At 42.0% G+C, this 18,087-nt stretch overlaps 1 long non-coding RNA gene across 1 annotated transcript; it reads left to right on the top strand.

Annotated features, from left to right (window-relative positions):
• Positions 1-437: 437 nt before the first annotated feature.
• On the top strand, positions 438-13,461 carry LOC145395729 (uncharacterized). Its single transcript, XR_013896663.1, has 3 exons — positions 438-482; positions 9,190-9,266; positions 13,381-13,461. It is a non-coding gene; the product is annotated as an uncharacterized LOC145395729 (long non-coding RNA).
• Positions 13,462-18,087: the final 4,626 nt, after the last annotated feature.

Here is an 18,087-nt window from a genome sequence, read left to right as displayed (position 1 = left end):
ATGTTGTGAAAGGTTGGAAATCTAGTGCAGATTAGTGTAAAACAGGTATAACTTCTAGCTGACAGTATACATATTATGGTCAATGTAATCAAAGAGAACATCGAGCCAAGAAACAATTACTTAAACAGAATAAATATTAGTAATCCAGTAATAATGATAAAAATTTGTCATAGAGTACCTATAATTCCTTTGAATAATACGAAATAGCCTTTATTCCAACAGGATTATCATAGGCTGAATAAAAAGTCACTTCCACCTAATGTTGCACTGCAACTTCCGCACGTTCAGAATATTACATTATTCTTGGCAGTTTCTATGGCGCAACGATAAACGTGACGGCGCTTACATTTGAACCCTATTGGAGAGAGTCCATCGAGGGCAACACCACCAGGTACTCAGGCACTGACTACAATCAGTTGGTTGCCGTGGCCCAGGCCCTGAATTTTACTTTCCGCATCCTTCCTTCACGCAGCTGGATCGAGGTGAGAATTTTATGCTTGTCTACTTTTGGTGTTACTATCTGTTGCTGTTGTAAAGTAATTAATTTGAATATACATCTGAATATAATACCAGCACCGTTTTGCAATATTTAGTAGCTCACTCACTTTATGTGATGGCGATTTATTAAAATGCTACCTCTACAGAAACTGCATTGTTTTTCACAAAATTAATAAGTATTCACTGCAATGGTTTGGATTTGATATTTTGGCAGCTACTGTCAGAAACCTATTTTCAGAGATGTCATCTATTTAAGATATTATGCAAACTCGATTCAGCTCCAGCATATCAGTGTTCTACAATATAATTCTGGACGACATGTGTCATCATACGACTTTGATGGATGGTCGTGGAGTGTGCAGACGTGTTTCTCTGGCTCTCCTCTAGCTGCAGGGTTGCCTCACCGGCTTTAGCTTTGTTTTGTCCGCCACTAGGGCGTTTTTCAATAAAGTTAGGTTAGCTAGACCTCATTTTCCTCCCAGCCCTTTAGAGATATAGTAAGTGTCTATATCTGTTTCCTGAGATTGCCTTTGCTTACTCACCTCTGGAGTGTACCCCCCACTGATCGCTCTGGGGTGTGAGTTACACACGGGCGCGTCCTCCCGAGAGTGGTTTGAGAGGGTAATCTCAGATTAGGTGTGTGTTCCCCGGGCAATTCTCCCTTGGTCGTTTTTCTCTCTCTTCCCACTTCCCCCGTGAGGGGGAAGTGGTAACTATGGCGGACGCCACTGCTGCCTCCTCCTCTTCAGGGGGAGGTAGTCCTGACCGACCCCCGACTGTCTCACGGACTGACTACCCCCAGACTGAACGGCCCCAGACACGTAATTCGTCTTGACATTGATTTTAGAAATGCTGAGTTTGTACAGATACATGTGGTTGGTCCCACTCCCTGTCCAGCCTCAATCCCTTTATCATCAAGAAGGTGATTGATGGGTGTGCAGGTGAAGTGGAACAAGTGAAAAAAACTTGCGAGTGGAGATCTTCTCGTTAAAACTAGGAACTCAAGTCAGGTAAAGGATTTGCTAAAACTGAGCAAGTTCCACTGTTATGATGTTCAGACCACGATCCTCACTCCATGAATTCCTGCAAAGGTGTGATCACCTGCAGAGATCTTGTGGTCATGGAGGAGGAAGAGATCGTACAAGAACTTGCTCAGCAGGATGTTATAGAGGCCCGTTTCATAACTAGATTCTCGGAAGGCAGGAAGACGAAGACCGCCACAGTTTTCCTAACGTTCGGCAAAGTTGCTTTACCTTCAAACATCAGAATTGGTTATGAAATTCTTAACGTCAGACCATACATCCTGAACCCCTTGCGTTGCTTAAAATGCCAGATTTATGGGCATCATGAAAAGGCTTGTAGGGCTTCCCAGCCAGTGTGTGGTAGGTGCGCGAATGTGGGACATTCTGCTGAACACTGTACATCTGAGACGGAGTGTTGCTTCCACTGTAAGGATTCTCACTCCACTTCCTCGAGGGCTTGTCCCAAGTGGAAGGAGGAGAAAGAGGTCTGCACAGTGAAGGCGACCGAGGGCATTTCCTTTTACGATGCAAGGAAGAAGGTGAAGAAGTTGCATGCAACTCCCAAGCCTAATGTCTCCTATGCATCGGCGGTTGTGTCCCGTCCCGTGATGTGCACCGTTGAAACACAGACTGACCTAACATTCGCTCCTCATGCCCAACGCCCTACCTCTCAGTCTAAGCCTCCTGTACGTTCCAACTCTCTGACAGACATCCCTATTGCCACTTCATACTCACAGGCTGCCGCTGCTCCTTCGCAGTCAGTGCGGTCAAAACAGAAGCCTGACAAGTCAGATAAAATTAACTTGACCACCCTCACCAAACAGTCACGTCCTCATGTCATTCCTGCTCCTGGTCCAGCGAGGGAGAGAAAGAATAGCTCTTCCTCGATGGAATCTGGGAGCCTCGTTATTGATGAGACTATGGAGATCTCCACAAACAAGCACTGGGATAGGTCCCCCGGTAACCACTCACCTGGTCGCAGGGGGCATAAAAAGACTAAGCACACTGGCCACCCTCGAAAATCTTAAACCGCCGCATTCACTATACTGCAGTGGAATTGTAGAGGTATTGGGAATAAGTTACATAATATAGCTATCTTGCTTTCACTACACAGGCCAGACATTGTTTGTTTACAGGAGACGCGCCTGGAGGATCATCCTGATCCTCCACAGTTCAAACACTACCACTCGTATAGAAGATATGAAGGTCACGGAGTTGCCATTTACACACACAAATCACACCCACAAACGGAAGTGATTCTAAATTCTACTCTGGAAGCTGTCGCGTGCAGAGTAAAATTTAATAACACGTATCTGTCTATTTGCTCTCTGTACTGTCCCCCACATGGCCCCATTGATAGTGATGCTTTAAATTCACTAGTTGAACATCTGCCTGGAAATAGGTTAGTGTTGGGCGATTTTAACGCCCATCACTATCAATGGGGTAGCTTGAGGATTGATGGTCGTGGGGAGCAAGTAGCCGACCTAATACTACAGTCCAACCTCTGTCTTCTGAACGATGGTAGAGCGACTCGTGTAGATGATCGTACTGGTAACTTTTCGGCCATTGACTTATCTTTGGCCTCCCCTGGTATACATCAAGATCTCTCATGGGACCCTTACAACGACTCCTTGGGAAGTGATCATTTACCCATCTGTCTTTCTTATACACGTGACATCATTTCGGACCCTCCACCTCCAAAATTTAACTATAAGAAAGCAGATTGGGGATCCTTCTCAAGGATCGCCAATTTAGATATATCTGGGGAGACCATAGATGTTAAGGTCGAAAATATAACCCAATCCATATTACACGCAGCTGAGGCTGCTATTCCCAAGACTTCTACAGTTCATGCGAAGCATAGAGCACATTGGTGGACGCCGGATTGCCGACAAGCATTAAGAAAACGCAATAGGAGATACAGGATTTTTGATAGTCAGCCCACTGAGAAAAATTTTATTGCATACAAACAGGCACGGGCTGAGGCAAGGAGAATAATAAGAAGGGCTAAACGTGACTCCTGGCGGTCCTTTGTGTCCACGGTGACTCGTACAACACCATTGAATAAAGTCTGGTCCACTATAAGATTATTAAATAATACAGTAAACTCCCATACTTCCCTGTCACCACCTTGCAGGTGAATAACACCACCTATGACGAGCCCGTGGACGTTGCAAACATCCTCGCCAGGAGTTTTTCTCATGTAAGTAGCTCAGCCAATTATGACCCGCGTTTCCAACATCATAAACGCACGGCTGAGCTACAGATATTAGACTTTGCCACAGAAGACGTAAACTCCCCGTACAACCAAGAGTTTACGCTAGATGAACTGCTCCTTGCCCTTAAATCCTGTAAAGACACCAGCCCTGGACCAGACACCATCACGTACGGTATGATCCAGCATCTTAATCAGGACAACCTGATTAAGTTGTTAGCATTGTACAATGAGATTTGGGCGTCTCGAACGTTCCCAAACTCATGGCACTTTGCGCACGTCATACCGATACCCAAAGAGGCTGGTCGTCTTATGAATCCCACTTCATTTCGTCTTATTGTGTTGACTTCTTGTCTATGTAAGGTCATGGAGCGTATGGTTAACAATAGGCTTCTTTTTGTTTTAGAGTCGAAGAATTTGTTAAATGATCAACAATGTGGCTTCCGTAAATACAGAAGTTCACTAGATCATTTAATGAATTTGGAGCATTGTATTGCAGAGGCATTTGCCAATAAAGAATTCATGATAGGGGTGTTCTTGGACATCCATAAAGCCTATGACATGACCTGGCGACACGGTGTACTAATGAAGCTCTATGCTTATGGTTTAAGAGGAAATTTGCCTGTTTTTATTTCAAATTTCTTAAGGGACAGAACTTTCTCTGTCAAATTGCCCCGTAACGTAACATCGGATATATTTATCCAGGAAAACGGGGTGCCCCAGGGAAGTGTGCTTAGTCCTACCTTATTTAGTATTATGATCAATGATATTCTGTCATCAGCTCCCATCCCGAGGAATCTTAAATACTCACTCTATGCTGATGATTGTGCAATATGGCACTCTTCCTGTAATGCACAATTTTCGGCTGGGCGGATTCAAGCAGCCCTTGACTCCGTCCACCAATGGGCCTTGCAGTGGGGATTTAAGTTTTCCGTACGTAAGTGTGCCGCTATAGTTTTCACTAATCGTAACGTACCTAATTTGTGCTTGACTTTGGATAATCAGGCGGTACCTTTTCAAAATTCTGTAAAATTTTTAGGAATACATTTTGATCGTAGAATGAATTTTAAACTTCACGTTAATACTTTGCTTGCTCGTTGTGATAAACCGTTAAATGTCCTCAAGTACCTAGCGGGTACTACCTGGGGTGCCGACAGAAAATCTTTATTAATGGTGTATAAGTCCCTTATTCGATCGAAGCTAGACTATGGCGCACAGGTGTATGGCTTGGCATCTGATGCCACACTGAAAGGATTGGATGTGTTACAGAATAAATGCTTGCGAATGTGTCTTGGAGCTGTACGGTGTACCCGTGTGGCTCGTATGGAAGTGGAGGCGAATGTGCCTCCCCTCCGTATTCGCCGTGACCACCTGGCCTTGTCCTACGGCATAAGGACATTAAGAAAAAGTAATATCGGCAATGTGGCCTGTACCCCCTGCGTCAATACCACCACCTTCTGCGGGGGTGCGTCGGCCACTTGCCGTCGCCTCCACTTACTGACTCAGGAGCTTGATGTGGACCCCAGTGACTGTGACAAGTTGGTGCTTAAAAATATAGCGCCTTGGGAGCCACCCGGCTTTACAGTCGATGTTACGTGGCTCCCAGCACCAAAGGCCAAGGCGCCGGAGGCGGAGGTCCACCACTTGTTTCGTAACATCATTGTTCGTCACTTGGGGTCCCATCAATTGTACACCGACAGCTCCAAGTCGAGTGAATGTGTGGGTGCAAGTGTGTGGTCGACTGAATGTGCCCTTAGGTATCGGTTGCCGACTCATACATCTGTGTTTACTTCAGAACTTTTTGCTATTGACAAAGCCATAGACTATGCTCTCAATTCTAGACATGACTCATTTGTCATATTTTCAGATTCAAAATCAGCCCTTCAGGCAATTGCATCTTGCACTACGGACTCTCACGAGATCCAGGGCCGCATCGTTAATAAGTTGCATTCATGCAACAAGTCATTCACGCTGATCTGGGTGCCTGGTCATTGTCGTATCTACGGTAATGAGCAGGCTGACTTACTTGCAAAGTCGGCTGTAGAGCTCGAGGAGACTTGGGACGTTCCTCGTGATCTACGGTCGAGTCTATCTCTCGGAAAGAAATCAATAAATCTTCTGTGGTAAGGTCAGTGGACCAGACTAAATATTCCAACTTGTAAGCCGTACCTGGGCGACTGGGACACTGCCAACCGTCCCAGTCGCCTAGAAGAAAAAGTGTTGGCACGGTTACGGCTTAATGCCACCATTGTAACCCACATAAAACCATATATGGAAAGACGCTTCCCACCGCACTGTGATATCTGTAATGCGGTGTTATCTATTAGTCATATCATCCTGCGCTGTCGGCGATTTATTCGTGAACGCGCTTCACTTATAAATTACTGCGGCGCAGCAGACGTCCCCTTCACCCTTTCCAACATCCTGGGTGATGGGGACATTGTTATGGCTGATCAATTGATGGCTTTCTTGAGAGAGACCGGACTGATCAGAGTGATGTGACTTTTTTACTGCGTGGTTATGGTTTTTATGAAGAGTAAATATGTATATATTGTAATATTAATTAGGGTTGACAGTTGACATATTTTAAATAGTTCCTCCTCCCACCGATCTATTTCTAATATAGATGTCCCCTACATTAAGCCAAGTTCCTCGCCTGACAGTCACCAGCTGATGAGTGCAAGTGTGCAATATAGGAAGGTATTGGGCACTTGCAGTCGATGGTGGTCTGCTGGGCGAGGTTCTTCACTTTTTGTACAAATTATGTAAATACATTATACCATCTTGCTTAAGTTATTCTAATTAGGGACGACAGCTGACGTATATGGAAATGTTCCTGACTCGTCTGGTTCCCTTTCATATATTGATGTCCCCTATATTAGGTTGTGCCTCGACTGACAGTCACCAGGTGATGAGTGCAGGTATGTCATGTAGAAAGGCATTACATATCTGCAGTCGATGATGTTCTGTTAGTCGAGGTATTTTTACCATTAGTGTAGGTCTAGCTATTTGTCTCTGTAGGATTTAGTATAGGTTAGCGATTTGTCTGTTAGGTGATTAGTTTTAGGGTCTTTAGATTAGTGTTCCTTTATAATATAAGGTATAAAAAATATAAAACCAAGAAAAAATAAAAAAAATAAAAATAAAAAAAAATAAAAATAAATAAGATTAAAATTATTATATATATATGTACGTTTGCATGAAAGTGTGTCTGTATGTATGCATGGAAGTGTGTGTGTGTGTGTGTGTATGTGTATGTATTTATATATATATGTTTGTATATATATGTATATATGTTTAAATGTATATACATATATATATACTGTATATACACGGCCTTAATAACCAGGGGCTTCGGCCCCAATGGTTGATAGGCCGAAAAAAAAAAAAAAAAAAAAAAGTCATCATACTGAAACAGCACTTTAACCTGTCCACTGACCACAGTGATGATCGATGTCAATCAATGAAACATACAGTACAAACTGTCGCTGGCATTGGTTTCGTCAGTGCCACCTAGAACTGCAAGATAAACCCCAGGGATATCCTATTTGGTGTCTTTTATGAACCCGCAGTATGTAGTGTACATAGATCATTTTATTTATGAACCCGCAGTATGTAGTGTACATAGATAATTTCAACCATAGTGCATCTCTGTGAGTGACGTCGGTTTTTCTTGTTTGATATGCACCAACGGGTTTCTTTCGACTCTATCTCTGGTCTGATTTGTTATTATCTTATTATTTACAGGATGTGATTACATTTCTTTCCAAAACGTTTGGTACAAAAACAATAATTTGTTTCATTCTGTTTATTCCCTAATTGGTAAAACTAGATAATAAAAGAAAAAACTTGCCGTAGCTCGTCCATTATCCCTGGACAGTTTGCTGGCTTTGTCCAAGGGATAGTTTTGACTCTGTAAGGAGTTCTCTCTCTCTCTCTCTCTCTCTCTCTCTCTCTCTCTCTCTCTCTCTCTCTCTCTCTCTCGTATTTAGAACACAGTGGAGGTAAAGGAATAACTTCCTGCCATCCCCCTGCCTCTTTTGGCATCGTGATTCTCGCACTTCACTGACGTGTTGCATATCCTGCCATATTTTACTGACATTTCAAAGATCATTACTCTTGTGAAGTGAATGCCTCTGTCCCTCCCCAGTAACGGAAGCCATATAGCATCCTCCAAGCAGTGAACCCTAGTCCCCTTTCCTGTCCAGCTTTCAGTCCTCACGTATACAAATGGTCAAATTAGGAACTGTCATCATTTTGTATTTCACACTGCCTATGACCTCTAAACTTTTAAACTATGTCTCCAATCCAGACATCTCGAAATAAACGTGATGATGTTTTTATAGTTCTTCTTAGGAAGAACAATACATTATTATACTTGGAACCTTTGGCTCGTAAATTATTATGCACTAAAATGATCAGTTTCTTTCGAATTAGGACGGGGATCTTGCTGGTATGCTTTAAGGAATGCTACATCATAACTTTTAGTTTGAAACATATCGCTGATGGAGTTTATAGTAAAAATGACACGAGAAAAAATATATATTGTTACGTCCTCGCCCCACACTGCCACAGGCTCCAACAGCAGTAGTACCGTACAGAAAGGACGTTGCCCAATGAGTTGTTCTTCCTATGGGTCAGCCTTTAGGTGTACAGTACACAAGATCAGCTGAGGCAAAAATAAACACTGGCTCCTTAAAGTTCACTGTCTTTATTTTCCAAATAATTCCGCTTAATGCTTTCCAACTTCTCTTCACTGTTCTCACAAGCATTAGAGGTATACACACTTTACTGATTGCAATTACACTTAATGTTTAACAACAATTCACAGTTATTACACCTAATGCTTGACAACACTTCACAGTTTTTCACAAGTACCGAAAATAATCTTCACTGACGGTAATTACACTTAATGCTTGCCAGCAACTCTTCACAAACTTCACTAACAGTACTGCACCAATACTGCACTACACTCAAACTGAACCGAAAACCAACTGAACTCCACTCAAACTGAACTGAAGCCCGACTGAACTTGAAATAGTCTCCACACCATCTTGTATAAGCTTGCATTACTCTCGAAACTTCTACATTTTTCCACATTTCAGGTGTATTCTAGAGAAAGCGCACAGTTACCAACTCAGAGACATCAAAACATGCCAGAGTTGTCTCACATTACATAACACTCTTAATCATTAACCATACGAACATAATTTAACAAGCAGTTACTTGAATAAAACATTATTAAGAAAAAGAGCATAAAAATTAACGCATTACTTAAGAAACAACTACGCTCACAAACAGCAGGCTAACAGGCAACTCTGACTCGTACCGGAACTAGCTATCGTAAATATCAGGAAACGTCAAGATCTCAGCTACATAACTGGCAAATCTCGCTTCTTAACACTTTCAACTGGGGCTTTCATTTCTTTATTTTAATGTTACATTTACTTGCAGGTGACAGATCAGGTGCAGATTCGTAAATCATTCATGGCATCAGTGGTATATGGTGTTATGCCACAAGAACTAGAGAGGTGAGATTCTAAGCTAAGGGTAACCTTTGCACTGCAGTGTTCACTGTTTTTATTGATAATCCGGTTTAATTGAAGATGGTTTTATGCAGCAAAGAAAAGCTATACATTGTCAAAACATAGAGATAGCCTATTTACTGTAATTTGAAATTGCCTAATGTCTTATTAATTATAGATAAAGTAAGTGATCAGAGAAATAATATATGATATTTATTTTATTTGCTAAAATGAAGTGTCAGTGCACAAAAGTCAAGAGCTTTCTTCTACTGACTGTCTACAAATGTGGAACTGCATTCTGCACATATTACCTTCTTTTGCTTTTTCACAATAATGACACTTCTTTTGGTTCACTTACCTTACAAAGCAACATTAGTAAGTCTAAGAAAGCCCATCCCATAATGAAGAGGTTAGAAACTGGCTCATCTTTTAAAAAGGATATCATATCAGCCGACGATGAAAAACATCAGTACCAACAAGTTATATTTTGGCAGTGCGTCCAAGAAGGACTATATATTCATCTACGAGAAAAATATATTACCTGATCCTAATTCTTTGTTATTTTCGTCTTCCCAACATAATAAACAGAACTGGGAAGGATGGATGGGATGATGATGATGGAGTTGTAAATAATATACTGTAGCTTCTTGTAGTATGACAATGATCGATGGTAAAGGAAATGATCTGGAGGGTATGCATGGAGCCATGGGAAGCTGGAAATATATATATAAAAAAAAAAATCTGTAATATTCCGGTACTGTTTCCAGATACGACTTCAGTTTCAGCTGTAATAATAATAATAATAATAATAATAATAATATTATTATTATTATTATTATTATTATTATTATTAGCTGCGATAGCGAAGCTAGTACTGTTTTCAGTCTTTCCGTCTTTCTGTCCGTCTGTCCGTGTTTCTCTTGGCACGATATCTTCGCAACCGATCAAGATATCATCACAAAATTTTACAGGTCCGTAGTAGATAAAAAATCGATCACGTGTTCGAAATTGGTGAAAGTAGGTCAAGCTCTGTGTGTCTGTTTCCATGAAAAATTTGCAAATGCTCAAGGTATCATCACAAAATATTACAGGTGTGTAGAAGGGATGAAAATCTACTACGAGTTTGAAATTTGTGGAAGTAGAAGGTGTGTGTGTCTGTTAATACGATAAATTCGCAACTCCTCAAATTATCATCACAGAAATTTACAGTTATGTAGTAGGGATAAAAAATTTCTACGAGTTCGAAATTGGTGAAAGTAGGTCAAAATCTGTGGTTCTGTTACACTGATAACTTTGGAACCGTTCAAGATATCATTACAAAATTTTACAGGTGTGTAGAGAGTTCGACAGGGTGGCAATGAAGTTAGTAGGGAAGTGAAAGATAAAAATGGTAGATTACTAGTGGAGAAGGGAGAAAAAGTAAGCAGATGGAGAGAACATTTTAAGGATTTTTTTTTTTTTTTTGCATAGAGAATGAAAGAAATGGGAGTATAAGTGGCTGGGGAATGGCTGGGAGAAGGAGGGAGGTGAGAAGACAGGAAGAAATCAGTAGGATGAAAGATGTGGAAGCGATGAAGAAAGTCAAAATGGGGAAAGCCCCAGGAATTGACGGAGTGTGTGGTGAAATGCTGAACCATGGGGGAGAGATAGTGGTAGAATGGATGTGGTAGATGTGCAGATTGGCCAGGGAGGAAGGTAGAGTCCTGGAGGATTGTAAGTCAGGTATAAAAATTCCCTTGTACAAAGGGAAAGGGGAAAAAGAAGTGTGTGGTAATCATAGGGGCATTTGTCTTCTTTGTGTAATAGGAAAAGTATATGGTAGGATACTTATTGACAGAATTAGGGAAATAACAGAGAAATTAGTTGGAGAAGAACAGGGAGGCTTTAGGAAGGGAAGTGGTTGTGAAGATCAGATATTCATTCATAGATCTTTAGTGGAAAAATTTCTGGAGAAGGGAAAGAAGTTGTATGCGGCCTTCATGGATTTGGAGAAAGCATATGACAGGGTGGATAGACAAGGATTAAGGAAAGTATTAAGAATATATGAAGTAGATGGGAAGTTGTTGAATGTTGTGAAGAGTATGTATGAGGGTGCTAAGGCAGCAAAGCGTGTGGATGGTGAACTGAGTGAATTTTTCTATTCGAAGTTTGGGTTGAAACAGGGATGTGTCATATGGTCTGCACATAGATGGGGTTACAAAAGAGTTACAAGGTAGGGCAGTGGATGTTGGAGTGGCGTAATGAGAGAGGGCAGTGTTTGGAAACTCCATGTCCTGTTGTTTGGAGATGATACTGTGTTGTTAGGTGAAGATGAAGGGGAGCTGCAAGGCTTGGTGGATGAGTTTGGGAGACTGTAAGAAACGAGACTAAAGGTTAATGTAGGGAAGAGTAAAGTTATGATCTTCAAGATAAGTAAAGCCAGTGAATGTACAGTGAGGCTAGATGATAAGGAAATGGAAAATGTGGGTACATTTAAGTACATGGGTAATGTGATGAATAAGGATGGAAGTTTGAAGGGTGAAGTGCTTGAAAGGGTATAACAAGGAAGAAAGGTTGCTGGTTCCTTGATATGCCATGATAAGAAACACGGAAGTGAGCATGGAAGTGAAATGGGGAGAAATGGCATTCCCCCGAGCTAGACCCTGTATTGGATCATATAGTCCTGCTAGGTTACAGGAGCGCACTACCACTCCCGGCTCGGCAGTCCCGGGTGAGGCTCGAACTTGCAATCCACCGATTACGAGCTTGATGCTCTACCACTGAGCCCCCATGCCCCCATATGGAAGTGAAAAAGTTACTACATGACAGTATTGTGATACCATCTCTAACGGATGGAGGTGAAGCTTGGACGTTGTTGGAGGGACACAAGAGTGAGATCAGTGGAAATTAGTTATTTGAGAGGAGTCTGTGGAGTAACATGGAGAGACGGACTGACAAATGAGGATGTGAAGGAGAGTTGTGGTATGGATGTGGATGTGACAGAAAGCGTTCGGAGAAACACATTCAGGTGGTTTGGCCATGTGGAGAGGATGGAGAGTGAGAGACTGACGAGGAGAGTGTATGTGAGTGACATGGAGGGAGACAGAGGGAGGGGGAGGCCAAGGATGAGATGGAGGGATGGAGTGGAGAGGTATATGTGAGAAGGGGATGTGAGCTGGGAGCAGGGCAGTGAAATGAGGGGGGGGGGGGACAGGGCGACGTGGAGGGAATTTGTTCGTGATCACCCCGTATGGGATTAAGGCGTCTGGTATTTGATAGATACTGTAGCAGGGATGAAAATCTACGAGTTTGAAATTTGTGAAAGTAGGTCAAGCTCAAGGTCATATTCTGAGCCACGCAAGATATGTAACGGCTCGCAGCTGGTGTGATTCCCCCATTGGGATGGCCTTTGCCTCAGTGTGTGTGTGTGTGTGTGTGTGTGTGTGTGTGTGTGTGTGTGTGTGCCCATTATATCTCATGAACGGCTAGAGCTATCAACAAGAAACCTTCAAGGCCTCAAGATATGGCCAAAATCTTGCCCGAGTTGAAAAGTGGGCACTCGGGGTCAAGGTCAATGTCACCAAAATGGCTGCCGAAGGTCAGCTACTTTTTATCACCCACCTTTAGCACCATTATATCTCATGAACGGCTTAAGCTATCAACATGAATCCTTCAAGGTAACAAGATATGGCCAAAATCTTGGCCGAGTTCGAAAATGGGCACTCAGGGTCAAGGTTCAAGGTCAGAAATATGGCTGCTAAGATCAAGTGTTATTTATAGCCCGCCTGTGGCACAATTATGTCTCATAAACGGATTGAGCTGTCAACATGAACCTTCAGCATATCCATGTATGGCCAATATCTTGGACTTGGCCAACAGCATATACTGGTGGGCGACTAGAATTCGGATTCCGAATGCTTTACTTTCATTCTTAATTATTATTGTTGTTATTATTGTTATTTTAATAATAATAATTATTATTATTATTATATTTATTATTTATTATTATTTATTATTATTATTATTATTATTATTGTTGTTGTTGTTGTTGTTCGAGAACAAAGTCTTTCCTATGGTTGGATGTAACAAATGGCTATAACATCTACAAACGTAGCCTCATTATTTCTAACGATGTTTCCAGATGGGATTTGACTTTTCCCTTTGATCAAACACCTGCTAAATTCGCCATGGCCACGCCGGTCATAACACCCAGTTGGCTGAGCTTCTACTACCCACTGAGTGGCCAAGTGTGGATCTGTGTTATGGCTTGTACGCTGACTGTCTGCTTCACACTTGTCAAGGTAAACGTGCAAGTGGTCAGGCACGGGCTCCTCCAGTATTAGTAATAACAGGCAGCAGAAAGCGGTTCCTTATGTTATTATTATTATTATTATTGTTGTTGTTGTTCTTGTTGTTTATCATCATAATTAAATTAGACGTGGGACATTCTCAATTAGCAGCCCGGGGCCGTCTTCCAGTGTTAGTCACACACGTAAATATTTTTTCACAAGGCAGGTGCTTCTGTTTTGCTCCTTCAGGATTTTTACACAAATGTGCTTTACTCTAGCGAAGCACAATATGGTTCTTCATTTTAGCGAAGGCCCGTATGGTGCCAAATATGTCTTGCCATTGTTCTTTATTGTTTTATACTCACCGAGGACAACGATGCATTTATCCCTCTCATGGTCGCATTTTCTTGTTCTTCCCTTTCATATAACAAGAGCCAGCAGTATATGATTTTCATTTAGGCGAATGTGTCTGTGGAGACAGTTGCTTATTGTTGTGCCAGGAATACTCCCTTGGTCAGGTTAATTCTGTTATTTTTTTCCACTTAACTCCTGACGATAGATTCAAGTGAGTTTTTAACATGAGTCAGGTGAAAAGCAGAGTGAGTGATAAAGAAATATATTGGAAAAATTTTAGATTCAATTTACAGCTATAAGTACAACGACTCTTCTTGGATGATCTTAGATTCATGCAATGAGGAATTAGAGAATATATATTGCTGTTTTTATATAATATATCCATAAACACTTTGCTGGAATATATATTTATGATATAGATGAGTAAAGAATGGGTTCGGATTGTTACTTCTACTCCGAGCCTATAATACAGCCACAACTGTCATGTAAGTGGTAGGCTACTTCACACTTGTTGATTTCTTGAAACTACAATATGGAATTGTTAATTGATTCTGCTTTCATACAGTTTTAATATGGTCTGCCTTTTTCGACGAAGAAAGGAACTTTAGCCATTCCTAATCAAATGAGCTATAAAAAAAATTAATAATACATCATACCTTCACTATAACCAATATTGACTATTCCATGACATTTTCACTATTTTTTAATTGCGTGTTATATGTAGCCGAAAAATTACATTAAGAAAAGCTGAAAAAGATCAAAAGTACTTTACGAAACTGGACATACAAGCAGCTTCGCAAAAAAATGGTGCGAATGACCTCATTAGAATTGATTGTCTTCCTAACGGTAGTAGATGCACGGAGGTACACTTTCTTTCATGGCTGGTATTATCAAAAGCACTCCACTGTTCGAAACATCACTGCTCGCCCCCATATCACAAAAAAGAAACAGCTACGGACTCATATCGTTGTATATATATATATATCATTGTACATGTATGTTCTACAGATTACAAGGAGAAAAACGTGGCAAACGCGGCATGGAGTGCTGAGTACTGGGTCGGTGGTGATGGAGTCTGTGGGCATCCTTTTCGGCCAGGGACTGTACGGACGCCTGTCAACCAGCCAGTCCAACCACGTCCTGGTCGGCATTTGGTTGTTCTTCGGTGTGGTGCTGGGTACAGCATATCGAGCCAGCCTCATCGCCTCCCTCACCCTGCCTAAGCTGCCACCAAGACCAGAGACAGTTGAGGAGCTGGTCAAAGTAGTTGACAGGTGAGATATCGAAGAACAAACGTTTAAATGCAAAGGTGTTGGATAAAATTGAAATGTAAGTTAATGTAGGGGCCCTTTGGTTATTTATCTCTGCTCTATTACCGCATCAAAGTTCTTAAACTCTCAGTTTAATTTTTCCCCTCATTCACCAACACATAACACAGTGAGTTAGTTTTTATTCAAATCCTTCCATACGTTACTTTCAGACCTGATTATTCAAAAGCAGGGCAACACTGAATCAACAAATGGTGTTCTCAAGTACCACGTAATACATTATCCACATAACTATAATTGAAATATTCCATCCCTCAATATATATCTCCAACTTTACTTTTTTTTTTTTTTTTTTTTTTTTTTTTGTGCTCCCCCCCTGTGGCGGGGGGAACACAACCTGGCCGCACTATGGGGTGGTACTACTACTCTGCGGCCAGTTTGTGTTAGGAAGAATACTGCCACCGTATTCCCTGCGTGTCGTAAAAGGCGACTAAAAGGGGCGGGGTGAGGGGACTAGGGACCCCTCCTCTGTTTTTTAGTTCCTAAAAAGAGACAGGCCAGAGAAAGGGATGGGGGATTGAGTTATCCCCGTACCCTGAAGATTGGGTCTATGAATGTGCGTGGATGTAGTACGATTGAGGCTAAAAGGGAGGAGATTGGGAGAATGTTTGTGAGAAGAAAGTTGGATGTGTTAGCTTTGAGTGAAACGAAGATGAAAGGGAAGGGTGAGTCTATGTTTGGAAGTGTGAATGGAAGATTGTCAGGTGTTGATAGAGGAAGGGCAAGAGAAGGTGTGGCCTTGTTAATGAGTCCGGAAGTACAGCAATGTGTGATTGAATGGAAGGAGGTGTCATCGAGACTGATGTGGGTGAAAGCGAAATTTGAACGTGAGTTGTGGGTGTTTGTGAGTGCATATGGGCCTGGTAGTGAAAGGGATGAAGTAGAGAGGGAGTCTTTCTGGAATGATGTTGATGAGTGTCTGCAGAGTTTTGGAGCGAATGTGAACGTGGTAATGATGGGAGATCTGAATGCTAGAGTGGGAAATGTAGCAGTTGAAGGCGTAGTTGGTATGCATGGTGTGCCTGGAAGAAATGAAAATGGGGAACGAATGATAGCGATGTGTGTTGAGCGAGAGATGGTGATTGGGAATACGCTGTTTGAGAAGAAAGATATTTATAAGTATACATGGGTGAGACAGGAGGGTGGAAGGGTTGTTGATAGAGCTTTGATGGACTATGTGGTTGTGTCTAGGAATGTAATAGGAAGATTGTTGGATGTGAGAGTTCTGAGAGGGGAGGGTGGAGGTATGTCTGACCACTACCTGGTGGAGGGAAAGTTAAGAGTAGGTAAGAGATGGGTGAGAGCTAGGAGGGTTAGGTGTGGCAGGGAGGTTTTGAAAGTGAGTGAGTTGGATAAAAGAGAGAAAAAGATAGAGTATCAGAGAAATTGAAAGATAAGTGGAACGCAGTGAAAGATCGGGAAAATGGCAGCGTGGAGGAGGAATGGCAGTTGTTTAAGAGTGCCGTGGTGGGGCATGCAGAAGAGGTGTGTGGTGTGAGACGTGTGGGTGGTAGTGTAAGAAAAGGAAGTGAATGGTGGTGCGAGGAAGTAAGTATGGCTGTGGCTGAGAAGAGACGTGCATATGAAGTGTGGCTGCAGAGGAAGGATGAGATGTCATATGAAAGGTATAAGGAAAAGAGGAATAGGGCGAGAAGGGCTGTGCATGATGCTAAAGTGGCAGCAGATGAGAGGTGGGGTAGGCGGCTGACAGAGAATTTTCAACAGAATAAGAAAATGTTTTGTAAGGAGGTGAAAAGGGTGCAAAAGGGAGAGTCTGGGAATGAAGAACGAGTAAAAGCAGAGGATGTAAGGATGTTAATTGAGATGGATGCAGTAAGGAAGAGATGGGCAGAGTATTTTGAAAGATTGTTAAATGTAGAGGAGGAAAGGGTGGCTGAGATTGTGGCGGATGGAAGGTTGCAAGGAATAAATGTGTTGGGAGAGTTGAATGATTCTTTGATCACGAAGGAGGAAGTGGAGAAGGCAATAAAGGAGATGAAAACAGGGAAAGCTGCAGGTATGGATGGGTGTGCTGTGGAATGCCTGAAGGGTGGTGGAGTGACTATTGTTGACTGGTTAGTAAGATTGTTGAATGTATGCTTTGAGAAAGGTATGGTGCCAATTGACTGGGCATGTGCTTGTGTGGTCCCGTTGTATAAAAGCAAGGGTGATAAGTATGAATGTACTAGCTTTAGGGGTATAACTCTGTTGAGTGTTGTACGTAAGGTGTATGGTAGTGTTAATTATGAGAGTTAGAGAGGGTACAGAGGGAGTGATTGGTGATGAGCAGTGTGACTTTAGGAGAGGGAGGGGATGCATTGATCAGGTGTTTGCTGTGAAACAAGTGTGTGAAAAGTATTTAGCGAAAGGCAAGGATGTGTTTTGGGCATTTATGGATTTAGAGAAAGCGTATGATAGAGTTGATAGGTAGGCTTTGTGGACGGTTTTAAGATTGTATGGACTTCATGGTAGGTTACTAAAAGGGGTGAAAAGTTTTTATGTAAATAGTAGAGCGTATGTAAGAGTGGGAAATGCTGTGAGTGATTGGTTTCCCGTGAGAGTGGGGCTGCGACAGGGATGTGTGATGTCGCCTTGGTTGTTTAATATTTACATGGATGGTGTTGTAAGGGAGGTGAATGCAAGAGTTTTAGGTGGAGGTCTGAGTCTGGTGAATGTTGATGGTGGAGAGTGGAATCTGAAGCAGCTGCTGTTTGCAGATGATACTGCACTGGTGACTGATTCAGAGGAGAGATTGAGACAGTTGGTAGAGGAGTTTGGAAGGGTGTGTGAAAGGAGGAAATTGAAAGTAAATGAGAATAAGAGTAAAGTGATGAAGTGTACGAGGTTGATAGATGGTAGGGGGATGAATGTAGTTTT

This window comes from Coenobita brevimanus, chromosome 33 (genome assembly GCF_032717465.1).
Source record: "Coenobita brevimanus isolate Jiangsu-jjx chromosome 33, ASM3271746v2, whole genome shotgun sequence".
NCBI lineage: Eukaryota > Metazoa > Arthropoda > Malacostraca > Decapoda > Coenobitidae > Coenobita > Coenobita brevimanus.
This window is presented reverse-complemented; position numbering and strand designations above follow the sequence as displayed.